General features: G+C 43.4%; 1 protein-coding gene across 1 annotated transcript in view; it reads right to left on the bottom strand.

Annotated features, from left to right (window-relative positions):
* Window positions 1–20,661, bottom strand: part of LOC126419004 (uncharacterized) — a 113,646-nt gene that overhangs the window by 76,547 nt on the left and 16,438 nt on the right. The gene's annotated exons all lie outside the window — the stretch shown is intronic.

The following is a 20,661-nucleotide window of genomic DNA, read 5'->3' as shown; positions in this document are numbered from 1 at the left end:
CCTCAAAGACAAATAGTGGCTGAATGAAGCCAATGAAATGCAATCATACGCTGACACAAACCAAACAGATTCTTCAGAAGCCTGAAAACTATCTTTGGTCCAAAATCAAAGAAGATAGCACCTGTTTATGACAAAGATAAAACCTGTCGGCTGATGTAACAGAGTGATATCCTTGCTCAGTGGGCAGAACATTTTGATGAAGTTCTTAATCCCAACCAACAGACAACTGATATTCCATACATAGAATCACTTGAAGGCCTGCCAGTCAATAAACAACTTGTTGATGCCCCTTAATTCAGTGAATTCATTTCAGCACTGGCTAAGCTGAAAAATAACAAATCAGTAGGATTATGCAACTTACCATTAGAACTTTATAAATATGGTGGACCAAACATTACGAACCCACTGATTGTTCTAATTTCAAAGATTTGGGAGTGCGAAATAATTCCACAACATTGGAAATATGCCTGCATTTGCAAGATTTAGAAAGGCAAAGGTGACATTTCTGACTGTAGTTCTCACAGGGGAATCTCTCTTCTCTCAGCAGCTGGGAAAGTCAGGGCTCACATACTCAACAATCGTCTAACGCACCTTGCAGAAAAAGTGCTACCAGAGACACAGTGTGGCTTTCACCTGAACAGAGGCACAGTGGATGCCATATTTCTTGTCAAACAGTTGCAAGAGAAAAGCTTAGAGCAACATCAGCCTCTGTTCATGTGCTTTGTAGACCTGGCAAAAGCATTCAACCGAGTCCCACGGGAAGCACTAAAGAAAACCAGCTGCCCTGATAAAATTATTAACTTGATTAGACGGTGTCATGACAACATGATGACAAAAAAAAAAGCTTTCAGACCAGTGTCCCATGACATGCGCTGTAAAACAAGACTGTGTACTGGCTCCCACACTCTTCTCACTTTATTTCACAGCTGTTATGAGAGATGCAACCAACACCTGCAGTGGTCAAATGGGTCTTGACTTGAGAACAGACAAAAATGTCTTCAACATCTCTTGCCTCAGAACAAAAAGGCATGTAAATAAAATATTTTAGAAATTCTTTACGCAGACAACGTATGCATGATGGCTAATTCTCCTGAATCACTCAAAACATACATGAGCCTACTAAATGACTCCTGCAGAAGATTTGGTTTAGGCATGAGCATCACCAAGACACAAGTCCTTCAACAACCACTTAGGGGTTCCAGTACAGACGACTGCAGTATTAAGTTGGACAACAAACATTTGGAAAATGTGTGACACTTTAAATATCTAGGTAGTCAAATTAGAAGCGATAACAACCTGACAATAGAAACTGCAGCTCATATAGCCAATGAAGCCTCAGTTTTCGGCAAACTGAATCACCGAGAATGGAAATCACATGATCTCAGAATACAAACTAAAATTGCAGTCTACAAAGCAATAATAGTACAAACTTTACTCTACGCCTCGGAATTCTAAGCCCAAGCCTAATTACATCTATATGTGTAACTCAACTGGGCAACTGTATTGCACTTCGTGCGACCAGATCTTCAAAGCAAGGCTCGGTTTTGCAAGCCACATCCGAGCCTGCCACAATGCGGAGTAAATGACTGATGAGTTGCTGTCGCCGGACACAGCGAGGAGGACATGACTGTCAAGAGGGCACGGAGTGGACCGAGGTTCAGGGCACTCCGTCGTCCTAGAGGTGGGAAACTGCCCCTAAAGGTAGAAGAATCGGCAATGATCAATGGCATGAGGACGCAGAATGCAATGGAAACCACTGCAATTTACATGTATCCAAAGGACATATGGCCAGTAATTGAAAAAGTGACATGATGATCTCTCCATTGGCAAAAGATTCCAGAATAGTCCCCCACTCGGATCTTCGGGAGGAGACTGCCAAGAGGGAGGTGACCCTGAGAAAAAGACTGAATAATCAATGAAAGGAAAATGTTCTACGAGTCGGGGCATGGAATGTCAGAAGCTTGAACGTGGTAGGGAAACTAGAAAATCTGAAAAGGAAAATGCAAAGGCTCAGTCTAGATATATTAAGGATCAGTGAAGGGAAATGGAAAGACAACAAGGATTTCTGGTCAGATGAGTATAGGGGAATATCAACAGCAGCAGAAAAGAGTATAACAGGAGTAGGATTTGTTACGAAGACAAAGGTAGGGTAGAGAGTGTGTTACTGTGAACAGTTCTGTAATAGTGTTGTTCTTATCAGAATAGACAGCAAACCAACACCGACAATGATAGTTCAGGTACACATGCCGACATCGCAAGCTGAAGATGAAGAGATACAGAAAGAGCATGAGGATATTGAAAGGGTAATACAGTATGTAAAGGGAGATAAAATCTAATAGTCATGGGGGACTGAAATGCAGTTGTAGGGAAAGGAGTAGAAGAAAAGGTTACTGGAAAATATGAGCTTGGGACAAAGAATGAGAGAGGAGAAAGACTAATTGAGTTCTGTGATAAATTTCAGCTAGTAATAGCAAATACTCTATTCAAGAGTCACAACAGGAGGAGGTATACTAGAAAAAGGCCAGATTATACGAGGTTTCAGTGAGATTACAATATGGTCAGACAGAGATTCCGACATCAGATACTGGATTGTACCCAGAAACAGATATAGACCCAAATCACAATATAGTGGTAATGAAGAGTAGGCTGAAGTTTAAGAGATTAGTCAGGAAAAATCAATATGCAAAGAAGTGGGATACAGAAGTACTAAGGAATGACGAAATATGCTTGAAGTTCTCCAAGGCTATAGATACAGCAATATGGAATAGCTCAACAGGCAGTATAGTTGAAGAGGAATTGACATCTCTAAAAAGGACCATCACGGAAGTTGGAAAGAAAAACATAGGTACAAAGAGGGTAACTGCAAAGAAACCACAGGTGGCAGAAGAAACACTTCAGTTCACTGATGAAAGGAGGAAGTACAAGAAAGTTCTGGGAAACTCATGAATACAGAATACGACTCACTGAGCAATGAAATGAATAGGAAGTGCAAGGAAGCTAAGATGAAATGGCTGCATGAAAAATGTGAAGAAATCGAAATAGAAATGATTATTGGAAGGATTGACTCAGCGTACAGGAAAGTCAAAAGAACTTCCGATGACACTAAAAGCAAGGGTGGTAAACATTAAGAGGGCAATGGGAATTCCATTGTTAAATGCAGAGGAGAGAGTGGATAGGTGGAAAGAATACACTGAAAGCCTCTACGAGTAGGAAGATTTGTCTAACGTGATAGAAGAAGAAACAGGAGTCAATTTAGAAGAGATAGGGGATCCAGTATTAGAATCAGAATTTGAAAGAGCTTTGGAGGACTTATTTATGATCAAATGAGGCAGAAGGTATAGATAACATTCCATCACAATTTCTAAAAGCATTGGAGGAAGTGGCAACAAAACAATTACTCACATTGGTGTAAAGAATGTATAAGTCTTGCAACATACCATCTGACTTTTGGAAAAATATCATCCAGACAATTTCGAAGACTGTGAGTAGTATCTTCTGTAATCTGGTGTGACGTCACATGTGCTGGACTGCTGTTGAAATAACTCATCAATATTTTATGAAGTTTTAGTCTTCAGTTACTTATTTTGAAGTTTATTTGTGTTAATATTTACTGTAAAATTAATTTAATAGTGGCTTTATATTAATCTCAGTCTTTCTTCCTGTGTTATTTGACTCGAGTGGTCTGTTATACATGAGTGTGCTTATGTCATTCATCTAAGCCTCAAGCCTCAGTACTGTGTTTACATTTTGTGGCATGCAGTACAGCTGTAGCGGTTATAAAGCTAAGTACTGACAAACTTATTTGTGCACTGTTATACAGTTATTAAAGTTGTGCTGTTTGTGGCGAAATAACGATTTAATAAACTTTTGGAAATGTTCGCTCGCTGTGCTTTTTAGAGTTTTCTGTGCATTGAAGTCATTTAGTAAATTTTGTGCTTTAGTTTTCAGCTGATGTTTCTTATTGTTTCTAGTGAAATATTTCAGTAAAATTTTCATTCAGTGTTTTAACGTCATTGAGCGTTCCAGAGGCCACTTGAATTTTTGGTTTCAGCTAGTAATTTTGTGAAGTTTTGTTGGTATTGGTATTAGCTGTGGTGTAGTAGTTGCTTTCTTAGTAGATAGTTAATTTTGAGACGACTATTGTTAGTTCTATAAATAGTTCTACTGGTGTAACTGAACTCTGGTAAAAATATATCTAAAAACCAAGATGATGTGACTTACCAAACGAAAGCGCTGGCACGTCGATAGACACACAAACTAACACAAACATACACACAAAATTCAAGCTTTAGCAACAAACTGTTGCCTCATCAGGAAAGAGGGAAGGAGAGGGAAAGACAAAAGGATGTGGGTTTTAAGGGAGAGGGTAAGGAGTCATTCCAATCCCGGGAGCGGAAAGACTTACCTTAAGGGGAAGAAAGGACGGGTATACACTCGCACACACACACATATATCCATCCACACATATACAGACACAAGCAGACATATACAGAGGCAAAGAGTTTGGGCAGAGGTAATGTAGACATACAGTTTCTTTCTGTAACTGTAAAATTTTATCATGAGTGAGAAGTGTGGGCTCTGTCGTAGGTCTGCGAGTAGTGGGTTATGGTGTGGGATTTGTTCAAAATATTTTCATTGCGTGGAATGCAGTGGGGAAGCCAGTGGGCATTCTAACGAGATCCTCTCCTGGGAATGCAGAATCTACAGTAGAAATAAGTTGATAGAGGAGCAGGAGCCCCTTCAGGTGCAGTTACAACACGCAATGGAGGAAATAGATAGGTTGAGGAGGGTGTAGGGTGGTGGGGAATGGGAACTGGCAGTTTGCAAGAAGGCAGCTAGGAAGAGGACGTATTCAGACAGTTATACTTTGCGTATATGCAATAGATTTGACCAACCATCAGAGTTGAGTGGAGAGGAGCCTCGTGTAGCTGTACGGAACATGGAATAGTTCTCAGCAGTTAGGAGGCCTAGATCAGTTGCAAAATCCAACAGAAAGAAGAAGGTTCTGCTGCTAGGTAGTTCGCATGGTAGAAGTGTGGGCCAGCAGTCGCAGAAAGTGTTGGAGAGTGAGTACCAGGTCACCAGCATTGTGAAGCCTAGTGCAGGGTTGGCTCAAGTGACTGACAGCATAGGAGACTTATGTAGGAATTTTACCAAGAAGGGTCAGCTAGAGAGCAGGGAACAGTCTTGATAGGGACAGGGAATATGATGTAGGTGGTGACCTGGTAAAGATAGCTACTCAAACTGGTGGCACTAATGTGCATTTCATGCAACTGTTTCGGCATCATGTTCGGCCTCATCTCAATGCGGTTGTTAGGCACATTAATGTGGGGCTGGGGAGGGCACTGATGGCAGAGGGCATGTGTCACCTCTCAGTGGTGCCAGTTGGGATTATCAGTAGATCGGGATTCACCAGGCATGGCCTGCACCTCAATAGGTATGGGAAGGGGAGGCTGGTAAAGCTTATAGGTCACAGTGTAGTGGGATCACTCACGGAAAAATTCCTGTAGTAGTTGGTGTTAAAGCTGCACCTTTTTTAGACTGAAGTCAGCTTATAGGTATGCCTGCTTACAGGAAGTCCCTCTAACTAAAGGCTCACCTACAGAGGATGTAATGTTTCCAAGTAGAGAAGGAATTAGAATATTTCATCAAAATATAAGAGATATTAGAGATACATTTAGTGAACTGCTTATAGATGTTGACTGAAATTATTGGTATATCAGAGCACCATTCAAATAATTTGACAATTCAGAGGCTTCCTTTACCAGGATACAGATTCGCTGGCTGTTTTTCCAAGGAGTTCCTTGTGGGGTGGGGGAGCGGCTATGTGCACGAGTCCATAGACGTATCACGACACTGAACACACATTTGAATTTTGTGTAGGGGCAGTTGAATTTAGTGAAACTAAACTTCTAATTGTTGTTGTTGGTTGGTTGGTTTAAAAGAGGGGTGAAGGGACCAAACCATGAGGTCACTGGTCCCTTGTTTCTAATGAAACAATGCCACAAGTGAGAGAATAAAACAGATGAGACATATAACACAAAACAGAAAGAAAGGAAAAACCACAAGAATGAAGCAAAGGCAACGAACACTAAAAGGAACAAAAGAGGACAAGAAAACAACAGAGAGACGTTAGCAACAGAAGAGAGTACAACAAGAAAGCAGATTACAGTGGCTGGCCAAACCACGAGAATAAAAAGGAAAAGCCAGCCCCTCTGCAACACATTAAAACTTTGCCCAAGCCAGCCACTCTGCAACACATGAAAACTTCGACCCTAAAGGCACTAGGGTGCAGGACACAGAGGGACAAAGGACATGTGCTAAAATCTACATAGAAGTATAAAAACCACTGTCATGGATGAAACGTAAAACTGAAGCTGCTGCTGAGGAATCGTCGTCCAACACAGAAGGTAGGGAGCTGGGAAAGTTAAAAGTCCGCCAAAGAGCGGCTAAAAGTGGGCAGTTTAGCAACAGGTGGACATTTGGGAGTCACCGCAACACAAAGGTGGGTCCTCGCGATGGAGGAAGTAGCCATGCATTAGCCATGTAAGGCCAATGCGGAGCTGGTAGAGGACAACTGATTCCCTGCAAGAGGACTGCAAGGAAGACTTCCACACATTCATCATCTCCTTAATGACACACAGCTTGTTGTGTGTACTGTTATGCCACTCCGTCTCCAAAAGCCTGAAAACCCTGCAGCGTAAGACAGAACAAGTCAGCTTCGGAGATACCCATCTCTAGAGGCGGTTTCCGCATCGCCTGTTTGGCCAGCCTGTCGGCAAGTTCGTTGCCTGGGATTCCGACGTGTCCTGGGGTCCCCACAACCACCACTGAATGACGGGACTGTTCCAGGGCATAGTTGGACTCCTGGATGGATGCTACCAGAGGATGGCAAGGGAAGCACTGGTCAATAGCTTGTAGGCTGCTCAATGAGTCGGTACACAGGAGAAATGATGGGCCAGGGCAGGAGCGGATTTGCTCAAGAGCACAAATATGGCTGCAGGCTCTGCAGTGAAAACAATGCAGACATCTGGCAAGGAGTGCCGCTCAATATGTCCTCCGCGAACAGATGCAAAGCCTACATGACCATCAGTTGTTTATAGGTCCCCTAACTCCGACTTCAGAGAACTTCTGCTCAAGCTAGAGAGGATTCTTGATTCACTTTGTAGGAAGTACCAGAAATTAGTTATATGTGGTGACTTCAATATAAATTTTGTATATGATGGTGCAAGAAAAAGGATGGTGTTAGATCTCATAAATTCATATGATCTGATGCAGACTGTGTTTTTTCCAACTAGGAACAGTAGCACAGCCATAGGCAATATTTTTATTCTTTCTTCATTACTAGATAGGCATTCTGTTAGTAAAAGCATTAATGGCCTTTCAGACAATGACACACAAATTTTAACACTAAAAGGCTTTTGTACTCAAACAAATGTCACATTTAATTACAAACTATTTAGGAAAGTTAATCCAACAGCAATAGAGAGCTTTTTAAACCTTGTCAAGGAACAAGAGTGGAGGAGGTTTATCGTGCCGATAACATAGATGATAAATATAATGCTTTCCTTAACACATTTCCCATGCTCTTTGAGAGTTGCTTTCCATTATAACGTTCTAAATTGGGTACTAGCAGTAACAGGCAGCATGGGTGGCTGACTAGTAGGATAATGATATCATGTAGGACAAAGCGGGAATTATATCAAAATGTTAGAAATAGTCACAACCAAGCTACAGTAGTCCACTACGAGCAGTACTGTAATGTGCTTAAAAATTTTATTAGGAAGGCAAAGAGTATGAGGCATGCAAACAGAATAGCTAATTCACAGGATAAAGTTAAAACAATGTGGTCAGTTGTGAAGGAAGTGTCTGGTCAGCAACACAAGGTCGACCATATAAAGTCAGTTTGCAGTAAAAATATTTCTGTTAGTGATAAATCTGACATATGTACAGTATTTAACAATCATTTTCTGAGCATTGCTGCTGAATTAAATAAAAATTTAGTTTCTACAGGGAAACTTATAACTCTCAGGGCAAATGGCTTTCCGAGATTGATGTCTGAAATACTCCTCTGTGATACTAACAAGGGGGAGATTGAGTCAGTAATTAAATCACTGAAGACTCTCGTGGTTATGACAGAGTGCCTAGCAGAATATTAAAGTACTGAGCTGCACATGTTAGCTCTGTATTTAGTCACATATGTAATTTTTCGTTTAGGAATGGTCAGTTTCAAATGGCTCTAAGCACTATGGGACTTACCATCTGAGGTCATCAGTCCCCTACAGTCAGTTTCCTGAACGATTAAAGTACTCAGTAATAAAGCCGCTTTATAAAAATGGAGAAAAGGATGATGTAGACAATTTTAGACCTATTTCTATGCCATCAGTGTTTGCTAAAGTTATTGAAAAGGCCGTGTATGTAAGGAAACTTATCATTTTATATCACACAATTTGCTATCAAGTGTACAGTTCAGCTTTAGAAGTCGTTAAATGACTGAAAATGCTATATTCTCTTTTCTCTGTGAGGTACTGGTTGGGTTAAACAAAAGGCTTCGAACGCTAGGCATATATTTTTATTTAACTAAGGTGTTTGTGTTGATCACAAAATTTGCTCCAGAAGTTGGACCATTACGCCATTGGTTCATCTCTTATTTTAGTAACAGACAGCAACAGGCCATTATTCACAATGTTGAGAATGGCTGTGATGTGGGGTCTGAGTGAGGTACGGTCAAGTGGGGGCGGGTGTTTGCCCCAGAGATCAGTGTTGGGGCCACGCCTGTTCCTTATTTATATAAATGATATGCCCTCTAGTATTATGGGTAACTCTAAAATATTTCTTTTTGTTGATGGCACTAGCTTGGTGCAAAGGATGTTGTGTGCAACGTTGGCTCGGTTTGAAAGTGCAGTTCATGACCCAAGTTCATGACTTGTAGAAAATAAACTAACGCTAAATCACAGAAGACTCAGTTTTCACATTTTCTAACACACAGTTCAACAAAACCTGACATTTTAATTTCACAGATTGGGCATATGATTAATGAAACTGAACAGTTCAAATTTCTAGGTGTTCAGATAGATGGTAAGCTGTCAGGGAAAGCCCACGTTCAGGATCTTGTTCAAAGACTTAATGCTGCTTTTTTTACTATTCGAACGGTATCTGAAGTGAGTACACGTTCAACACAAAAATTAGTCTACTTTGCTTATTTTCATTCAATTATGTTGTATGGTATTATATTTTGGGGTAACGCTTCCCATTTTAAAAGGATATTTTTGGCTCTATTAGCTTATTCCCAAGAATAAGCAGCTTTCACTCAGTTAATAGAAACTGAACTCTGCCCGAACAGGCCTTGGGAGGCCCAAGGGTACCGCCCGGCCGCAGTGTCATCCTCAGCCCACAAGCATGACTGGATGCGGATATGGAGGGGCATTGTGGTCAGCATACTGCTCTCCCAGCCGTAAGTCAGTTTATGAGACCAGAGCCGCTACTTCTCAATCAAGTAGCTCCTCAGTTTGCCTCACAAGGGTAGTGTGCACCCCGGTTGCCAACAACGCTCGACAGACCAGATGGTCACCCATCCAAGTGTTAGCACAGCCCGACAGCGCTTAATATCGATGACCTGACGGGAACCAGTATTACCACCACAGCAAGGCCATTGCCATTCACTCAGTTATATTCGGCAGAAATCAAAAGTGCATTTGGATCGGACTTCCTTAACTCGTGTGCAGAGAGGTGTGCAGTATACTGCTGCATCCATTTTCAATAAGCTACCACTCACATTAAAAAATCTCAGCAGTAATCCACATGCTTTCAAATCGAAACTGAAGAGTTTCCTCATGAGTCACTCCTCCTATTCTATCGAGGAGTTCTTTAAAAAATTATGCTGATTCTTGTTTTATTGTTGACTGCGTTTACTTAAAGTTATGGACTGACTTATTTCAGGTTCATAAACATTTACTTTTATCTGTTATACTTTTATGTTGTAATTTCCTGTACTGACATGTTCCATGACCTTGGAGATTTGCTCCTCAATTTGGTCCTACAGAACTTGACATGTGAATAAATAAATAAATAACAAGTGCGAGGATTATTGCACAATTACCTTAACAGCTTATGCATCCAAGTTGCTGACAAGAATAATATTTAGAACAATGGTAAAGAAAACTGAGGATGTGCTAGATGATGACCAGTTTGGCTTTAGAAATGGTAGAGACACAAGAGAGGCAATTCTGGCATTGCAGTTGATAATGGATGTAAGACTAAAGACAAATCAAGACACATTCATAGGATTTGACGATCTGGAAAAAGTGTTTGACAGTGTAAAATGGTGCAAGGTGTTCGAAATTCAGAGAAAGTTATAGGGAGAGACGGGAAATATTTGATATGTACAAGAGCCAAGAGGGAATAACAAGAGTCAACAACCAAGAACAAAGTGCTCAGATTAAAAAGACTATAAGACAGTTGTGTGTGTGTGTGTGTGTGTGTGTGTGTGTGTGTGTGTGTGTGTGTGTGTGTGTTTTTGAGGTTTACGGGCGCTAAACAGCGGGGTCATCAGCGCCCAAACGCATAAAAACAGGAACACATACAGTGAAGGGACTAAGACGAACAGCGAACAAGGGGAACAGCTAAAAGACACAGACCTGACGCAGTTCCAAATCCTCACATACAGAGGCAAAACAAGAGGAGAAGGAGTGCACTAAAATAGGAAAGGAAACACAAGGAAGGGAGGACAGAAACCGAAGGGAAACAAGGAGGTATTCGTGACTGGCGGACCTCTTACCTAAAATATGGGTGAGCCAGTCATCCAGCAGCACATTAAAACCCTCTCCCTAAAATCCGAGGCAACAAATTGGACAGGACACAAAACTGTAAAACCTTAACCACAGACGTTGCGTCGTCTTTCAAAATAGAGGGCAAATCCGGTGGCAAAGAAACCACAGCCCTCTGGTCAGAGAATAAAAGACAGTCAAGTAAAATGTGGCGGACAGTAATCTGGACGCCACAAGCACTGCAGATTGGGGGATCCTCCCGCCAGAGTAAAAAACCATGTGTGAAGGGACTGTGCCCGACGCGGAGGCGAGTGAGGAGAACCTCATCCCGCCTGCATGACTGGTAGGACGTACGCCATGGCCGCGTGGTGGCCTTGACCAGACGCAGCTTATTTTCACCGACTGCCAGCCACTCCTCTTCCCACTGACGCATAACGCGAAAACGCAGGAGGGAGGTAGCAGCATGGAGGGGGATGGCACATTCAACAGCAACAGGGAGGGAACATGCATCTTTGGCAGCCACATCCGCCAGTTCGTTTCCCCTAATACCCACGTGCCCCAGCACCCAGCAGAAGGAAACCTCCTTCCCCTGCCACTGCAGGCGGAGTAGGGCATCATGGATGTTCTGGACGACCGTATCCGTTGGGTACAAATGTTGCGTGGTCTGAAGGGCACTCAGGGAGTCAGAACAGATGAGGACCTTACGACTGGGAACACATCTCATCTGCTCCAATGCCTGCAAGATCGCAAACAATTCGGCATCAAAGATGGTAAACACCGCAGGAAGCCGTAACTTGACGAGTCGATCAGGAAAAACAACAGCACAACCAACAGAGTCCCCCTGTTTAGAGCCATCTGTAAATACTGGTACATGGTCGGGATGCTGGTTTAAAATATCATAAAATAAGGAGGTAAAAACAAACGCAGGAGTGCAGCTCCTCCGGTACTCCGACAAGTCTAAAAGGACGCTGGGCCTCTGGAGCAACCAGGGAGGCAGGCGAGTAAAACCTTGTCGTTGGGGGGCCACACGCTCCACACCAAGGGACTCAAGCAAATGCTTGGCACGAATCCCAAATGGTCTCGTTGCCCTGGGACGACTGGAAAAGAGACGTTCCATAGGCAGTCGGGCAACGGTAGGGTACGCAGGGGAGGTAGGACAGGCAAGGAATTGACACACCCGTCGCACCATGAGGAGTTTCTGCCGGATGGCGAGCGGCGGTTCCCCTGCCTCAGCACACAGGCTGGGGATGGGACTGGCACGGAAGGCACCAGTGGCCAGCCTGATACCCTCATGGTGTACTGCGTCAAGAATCTTCAGATACGAAGGCCTTGCTGACCCATACACGGTGCAACCATAGTCAAGACGCGATCGGACGAAAGCCCCATAAAACTGCAGCAGACGCGCCCGATCTGCTCCCCAGGACCGATGGCTCAGACACTTCAAAATATTCAGTGCCTTCAGGGCCCGCACCTTGAGGTCTTTAAGGTGAGGCAACCACGACAACTTGGAATCAAATGTGAGGCCCAGGAACTGCACAGTGTCGCTAAAAGGAAGAATGGTGTCCCTCAGAGACAATTCAGGGGAGGTAATAAGACGTCGAGAACGATTAAAATGAACACACACACATTTGTCTGCAGAAAAGGTAAAACCCGTCTTCGCAGTCCATGCCTCTAATCGCTGTATCGTAAGCTGCAACTGCCGACCAGCAGTGACAAGACTGGAGGAAGAACAGAAAACAGCAAAATCGTCCACAAACAAGGAGCATTGGGCAGGACTCCGGATAGTGGATGTGATACTGTTAATGGCGACGGCAAAGAGGGTGACACTTAAAACGCTTCCCTGAGGAACACCATTCTCCTGCACATACAAATCAGATAGTACATTACCATCCCTATAGCGAAAGAGGTGGTGGGAAAGAAAGGACCGAATGAAGATGGGGAGACGGCCACAAAAGCCCCACTCATGGAGTTGATTGAGGATATGGCGGCGCCAGGTAGTGTCATACGCCTTATGAATGCCAAAGAATACACCTAGACAATGCTGGTTACGCAGGAAGGCCTGTTGGATGGCCACTTCAAGCAAGGTCAAGTTGTCTATAGTTGAACAACATCTCCGAAAGCCACACTGAGAGGCGCTAAGGAGCCATATCATATTAAAACAATTCAGGAGAACTTCCTTGGAAGGTAGTAACAAGTGCTGCAGCATGCTGTACCGGATTTGATCATGACCAGGCACAGTATCATGAGCGACAGACAGCGCCGAATCCAATTCCCACATTGTGAAGGGGCAGTTGTAGGGCTCAGAATTTGGAGACCGGAAGTCCAAGTGACCCCTCTCGATGGCAGTGCGGTAGCGGCAGAAATCTGGATCACAGTTAATAGTGGCGGTAGATGCCGCAAAATGCATGGCCAGTGTCTGGGCAATGTTTCCCGGCGCCGTGAGAAGACTTCCCTGATGCAGCAATGCCGTGACAGGTAGTTGGCTGCGTTTCCCGGAAATCCTCCTGGTGGCTTCCCATACTTTCGTAGAATTAGTGGAGCGGGAGATGGAGTTCAAGAACGATTGCCATGACCGTCGTTTGCTCTCTTTAATCACGCGCCGCGCTTTGGCCCTTGCCACCCGAAAGGCCGCAAGATTGTCAGCTGAGGGACGGCACTTGAAGCGGCACAGAGCTGCACGGCGGGCTCGGGAGGCTGAGCGACACTCAGTGGTCCACCAAGGGACAGGACGCCTCTTGGGATGACCGGATGACCGTGGGATTGACAATTCAGCAGCATGGGAGATCACGGCTGTAACATGGTCTACCCATTCATGGACACTGGCACGGTGTTCCGAAACAGCCAGTTGGCTGAAAAGTGTCCAGTCAGCTCGGCAGAGGTGCCACCGGGGCGGCACTGGTAACGCCATAGCCTCATCCAGGAGGCGAATCCAAAGGGGGAAGTGGTCACTAGAATGAAGATCAGCAGCAACCTCCCACAGAGCAGAATCCGCGAGTGCTGGAGAGCAAAAGGAAAGGTCAATAGCTGATGACGACCCAGAAGCAGTACAGAAATGAGTGGGAGCACCAGAGTTGAGGATGCACAGTTCTTCAGACATCATGAGGCTTTCCAGAATGCGACCCCTGGGGCAAGTAGTCTAAGAGCCCCATAAGACATTATGAGAATTGAAGTCCCCCAGAAGAAGAAATGGGCGGGGGAGTTGGCTAATAAGGTCTGTGAGAGCCTCAGAGTCTATCGCATCGTGAGGTGGTAAGTAAAGTGAACAGATTGTGAGCCTCCGACCCACAAGAAGGTCAACTGCAACTGCTTGCAAGTCTGTAACGAGAGGGAGCTCAGATGAGGGTGCATGTCACGGACAAAAACCGCAAGACCACCCTTTGCCCTTTCCCCCGTCAGATCATCTTTCCGATAGACGGTATAGCCCCGTAAAGAAGGAGCATCAGTGGCCCGAAAATGTGTCTCTTGGAGACATAAGCACAAAGGGCACTCTCGTACAAGGAGTTGTAATTCGGCCACATGCGTCCTGAACCCATTCAGGTTCCACTGTAATATGGGAGCCAGTGATCAGGGGGGCTGAACTCTCACCCTGCCTCTGTGCTTTGGAGGAGAGCCCGTACTGACCGGAGATTTATTCCTGGGGCGAGAAGATCGCCCCCGGTCGACGTCAATGTCCATCAGCTCCGATGACGACCCACGGGAGATGTCAGACAGTACGATGGCCTCGTCATCGGACTGACCCTGACTAGTCTCCTCAGGTGGCAAAACCTTCAGCTTCGGCGTCTTTGTCTTGGGGGGCTTAGAATGCAGAGCCTTGTCAAGAGGTGGAGCATTACTCGCCTGGGCAGAAGGCCCCGTATGGGGAGAGGGAGGAAGTACCCCAATGTCAGCAACCACAGCCTTGTCCGACGTTGTGGGGAGAGCCGCAGGTTGCAAAACAACCGCAGTAGCACAAGTGCACAGGCAAACGCAGGTATTAGTGCTAACACTAGCAACCTCCGTTTGCGTAGCAACAGTGGCCATTTGTACCGGTTTTTTTCAGAGCGGAAGCGAAAGATGTAGTAAACACAGGAAGTTGCATGGCCTTAAAGAGCTTCTTGGCCTCACCATAGGGGATGCGCTTAGATGTTTTAATCTCCTGTATCTTCCGTTCGTCGAGATAGATAGGGCAGACCCGGCTCCAGACAGGGTGACTCCCAGAGCAATTCACGCACTTCACAGGCGATGAACAATCAGCTCCTTCATGGGCAGGCTGACCACATTTACCACAAGTGGCTATCCCATTGCACCCCAACGTAGACTGCCCAAAGCGCTGACATTTAAAGCAGCGCATTGGGTTGGGGAAATATGGCCTTACTGGCAAATGTAATAACCCCGCTTTAACATGCTCTGGGAGGCATGGGCAACTGAATGTGAGAAGAAACGAATCGGATTTGACTAGGTCCCCATCGACTCGTTTCATAATATGCTGCACGTCAACACCACCTTCATCAGCCCATTCAGATTTTAACTCGTCTGTGGGGATATCCACCAAGTCCCTACATGTCACAACACCTTTACTGTAGTTCAGAGTGGAGTGGAGCTCGGTCTCGATAGCGTACTCACCGAGACAGGCTGCTTTCCGAAGAGAAGCGACTTGACGGGAACTAGATGTCTCAACTAAGAGAGTCCCATTGCGCAGTCGCTTCACAGATTTAAGTGTTCCTGCAATTCCCTCAAGACCCTTGTGGATGTAAAAGGGAGAAACCCTCTCAAAGCTACCCTCCTTCCGTTTAATAATCAAAAACACATTCTGATTATCAGCATGTGCTCTGTTACAACAGTCTGATAAATCTCTATCAACACTAGGCGCTGGAGGACTCGCAGCACGAAGTCGCTTCTTCGATGGGGTGTGTTTTCCTACCAGTGGCCCACCCAAGTCACTGATAGGGGGAAATGTAGAGGTCGAAGGGTCCATTGCGGTCCCACGAGCAGCTACGGAATGAAAGGTCCGCTCAGACAGAGCTCCGCGTGCCTGAGTAAGCCTGAAACAACTGGGGTGGGGCAGGTGCCCCAGAGGTTGCCCGCTTGCGACTGTTCCACCTCAACAGCCATGCATCTCATAGGCACGGAGCACACCGGAAGATTGAGGGGTTTTTATAGAGGTTGACCTTCCTCACAATCCAGGCGGTCAAGCCAAGATTACCATTCCCCGCAGCACACAACATTCCACCACCGCGCCAGATGGTGGTCGCTGAAGCATGTCTGGGGGTTACGGTGACAGGAGACTGGCGGCGCCGACCAGTCCCCAGCTCAGGACCCCAGGGTCGCCAAGCCCGTACTCAGCAAATGAATGCTGAGCCCCTGGGGGCTATAAGACAGGGATGTAGTCTTCGCCCCTACTGTTCAATCTGTAGATCGAAGAAGTAATGATGGAAATAAAAGGAAGGTTTAGGAGCAGAATTAAAATCAAGGTCAACGGATATCAATGATACGATTCGGTGATGACATTGCTATTTTGAGTGAAAGTAACCAAGAATTACACTATTTGCTGAACGGAATGAAGAGTCTAATGAGTACACAGTATGGATTGAGAGTAAATCGAAGAAAGACAAAGGTAATGAGAAGTAGTAGAATGAGAAAGACGAGAAACTTGACATAAGGATTGATGGTCACGAAGTCGATGAAGTTAAGGAATTCTGCTATCTAGGTGGTAAAATAATCAATGACGGGCAGAGTAAGGAGGACATCAAAAGCACACTAGCGACGGAAAAAGGAGCATTCCTGGTCAAGAGAAATCTACTAGTATCAAACATAGGCCTTAATTTGAGAAAGAAATTTCTGAGAATGTAAGTCTGGAGTACAGCAGTGTATGGTAGTGAAACATGAACTGTGGGAAAACTGGAACAGAAGAGAATCTAAGCATTTGAGATGTGATGCTACAGATGAAGTTCTATACAGAATTGGATAGGAAAGGAATATGTGGAAAACACTGATAAGGAGAAGGGACAGGGCAATAGGACATCTGTAAAGACATGAGGGAATGACTTCCGTGGTACTAGAGGGAGCTGTAGAAGGCAGAAAATTTAGAGGAATACCGAGATTTGAATACATCCAGCAAATAATTGAGGACATAGGTTGCAAGTGCTACTCTGAGATGAAGAGGTTGGCACAGGAGAGGAATTCATGGCGGGCCACATCAAACCAGTTATAAGGCTGATGACCCCCCCTCCCCCCCCCCCCAAAAAAAAAAGGAAGAAGAAGAAGACGAAGAAGAAGCAGTCCTTTCTTCTGCTGAAAGGCTGTTGTTCTTCAGGAGGGATCTGGGGAAGGATTGTGAGGTCAGGTTGTAAGTTAGGAATTACTGGAACATGACCATGGGATGGTCAGGTGGGAGCGTGGGAGGGTCACAGTTGGATGGTGGTATGAATTGGGACAACTAGGGTTCCATGTTAGGATTGGATTGACTTTGGTTAGAGAGGTTGGTGGCAAAGAAATGTTTCCATTGAAGGGAGCAGGATAAGGAAAGTAGGTCTTTCGTAAGTCTAACATGGTTAAATCTCGGAATAGGGCTGTATGTGAAGCCTTTGGATAGGACTGAAACTTCTATCTGGCTCAGGATTTTGGTGGAGAGGTTAACAAAAGTGTCTGGGATTGTTTCGGTTCTGAATTTTGTAAAGTGTTAGTAGGGGGCTTTGGAGGATGCCATAGGTTGAAAAGGTCAGCTAGGCAGGGTTTGAGTGCTGTCAGGAGTTGACGAGAAGGAAAACTGGGAGTAGAATTGGGGTTAGCTGTGCCCCAAGGCGTCCATTATTTGTACTGTGAAACATTACTTCTTGCCAAATTTTGTGCTTCTAGTTCAACAGAAAGCACCCTACAGGTTTTAATGAATGAGTTTTCGAGTATCAATATATGTGACCTAAATGGCCATGTCATTTGATTGCACTGACTTAGAAGTTGAAGTTATTACACCACCAAAGGACCATATACCTTAGTGTGTGACAAATTCGAACTTGATACACCTACCTGTTCCTGAGAAAAATGGTTCCTAACAGACAGATGGACAGACAGACAGGCGGCCAACAAGGTTATCCTATAAAGGTTTCATTTTTAGAGATTGAGGCTCGGACACAACCTCCACCCCTTCTGCCTCCGAAAGTTGGGGGGGGAGAGAGAGAGAGAGAGAGAGAGAGAGAGAGAGAGAGAGAGAGAGAGAGAGAGAGAGAGAGAGAGACTGCAACAAAAAAACTGCTTGCAGTTATTCTAAGCAAATATTATTGCTACCGCTGTTATTGAAATTACCAAACAATGGAAAATCCAGGATGGAATGTAACAATATTATTGTTATTGCAATTACGTAGATGAAATTTTGAGTGAGTGGCTGGTAATCTAAGGTAATTCATGCAATTCTATGGGTTACTTATTTAGCTGTAATTGGCAACAGTGGTTTGACTCACTGACAGTCATTCAAGTCTATATGGTTGAGTGAGAAGCAACATAACCTGGTCACTGCGTTATAATGCAAACAGTCACATTCCAACAAAATGGAAAAGCATATTAAAAAGTGTTTCGGGTGCCCTCAGAATTTGAGAAAAGTGCTTGAGTTAGGTACAGTGATTGAGAACAACTTCTTAATTTTTTTTCAGTAATATTGTATAAGTAAAAATATTACCTACAGGCTAACCACATAATACAAACTATACTTTATTTTAAAAATTACTTTTAAACTTGAAGGTTTGTTTTTACTACCCATAGAATTGACCTCATTAAAGTTGTAAAAAAAAAAGTCAAGTTTGCAGTCCAATTTATTTCCCCTAATAACTCTCCCCTAACTCTAAAGCAGCTTTTTCAACTTGGTTACCCAATCAATAAAGAAGCAGTGTTGCAAAACATCTTTTCCAATCAAAAACATCAGCTTACATTTTTTTATGAGTACTGTGTATCACTTAATCTTTAAAATGCATAATTTCCTGAGCTTTTATAATTTTTGGGCGTTTGTCCAGACATTTATCCTGGGAATTTGCTCCAACTTACAAATGCCCAGGCATTTTACACCACAAATATTTCATATTTCATTGGTCAACTTCGCAAAGGTACAAACTTTGTATGTCTTGAGGCAGCATAACTCATGGTGTACAAATTATACAGGCTATATTCAGGTAGTATTCAAGAATGAAACCACTTAGCGACTTCCAATAACTAGTGCAGAAAGTTGAAATAGGCAGTTCTCATAATATGCAAAGATCAGCACATTCCTCAAACTGGGGAACTATCAAGAATGGGGTTCCACAAGGGTCGGTCTTGGGTCCTTTGTTGTTCTTAATATATATTAATGACTTGCCATTCTATATTCATGAAGAGGCAAAGTTAGTTCTCTTTGCTGATACAAGTATAGTAATCACACCTGACAAACAAGAATTAACTGATGAAATTGTCAATAATGTCTTTCAGAAAATTACTAAGTGGTTCCTTGTAAACGGACTCTCACTGAATTTTGATAAGACACAGTAAATGGTATGACGTCATTAATAAATATAGACCTTAATCAGAAGCATATAGCTAAGGTAGAATATTCAAAACTTTTAGGTGTGTCCATTGATGAGAGATTAAATTGGAAGAAACACATTGATGATCTGCTGAAACGTTTGAGTTCAGCTACTTATGCAATAAGAGTCATTGCAAATTTTGGTGATAAACATCTTAGTAAATTAGCTTACTACGCCTATTTTCACTCATTGCTTGCATATGGCATCATATTTTGGGGTAATTCATCACTGAGGAATAAAGTATTTATTGCACAAAAGCGTGTAATCAGAATAATAGCTGGAGTCCACCCAAGATCATCCTGCAGACATTTATTTAAGGATCTAGAGATATTCACAGTAGCTTCTCAGTATATATGCTCTCTTATGAAATTTGTTATTAACAACCAAACCCAATTCAAAAGTAATAGCAGTGTGCATAACTACAATACTATTCAAGATTAAATCTAACTTTGGCACAGAAAGGGGTGAATTATACTGCCACTGAAGTCTTTGGTCACTTACCAAATAGTATCAAAAGTCTGACATAACAACAAATATTTAAGAAGAAATTAAAAGAATTTCTGAATGACAACTCCTCCTACTCCATACAGGAATTTTTAGATATAAATTAAGAAAAAAAAATTTTTTTTAAAGTTGTTACATTAACTTGATTATGTTGTTAAATTAACCTAATTAGGTCATGTACTGGAAAATTTGGCTCGTTCCGCATCATTACGAAATATCGTATTCATGATTCATGGAACTAGTATTAATCTAATCTAGTCGTAATTTCAAACCTTTTAGAAACTTTTTTTCACTGACATCACCTACAAAATAATGAAAGTTTGTTGTTTACCACATTGTCACTGTTCATACACTGAAACTTCAGCTTCAGGCATGATGTTTTACACCTAATTTATTGCTTGTTTTACTGCCAACTCCATTCACAATAAATTTTGCAGACAGTTTCCTTTATACCACTGACCATACCTGCAAAATTATGTCATTGTCCAACATACAGTTCAGGAGATGGCGTCACTGAGATGCATGAAAAACTAGCTTTTCTATTTTTTACATGATAGTTCTATTCTCTAATGGATTGAGGAAATAAAAGGGGGGATGTTAACTGGTCAAAGACCAACTGAAAGAAATTCTATCCCACAGCATAGAAAAAGCTTTATCTACTAGATGAGGTCTTTGCCAGGCTGTGAAGGCACAATCTAGGTCTCAAATCTTCCCCCCCCCCCCCCCTCCCAACTTGGCATCTAAATTTTACTAATAAGTTAGAGCGCTTACTCTTTGTAATCGACACAATCAAACTGGAGGATGGTTCATATACACCAAAACTGGAAATGAAAAAAGAAAAAAAATGAAGCCCTCTATACAGATAATTA

Source organism: Schistocerca serialis, chromosome 9, assembly GCF_023864345.2.
Source record: "Schistocerca serialis cubense isolate TAMUIC-IGC-003099 chromosome 9, iqSchSeri2.2, whole genome shotgun sequence".
NCBI lineage: Eukaryota > Metazoa > Arthropoda > Insecta > Orthoptera > Acrididae > Schistocerca > Schistocerca serialis.
The sequence above is the reverse complement of the archived record's forward strand: the minus strand, read 5'-3'. Positions and strand labels throughout refer to the sequence as shown.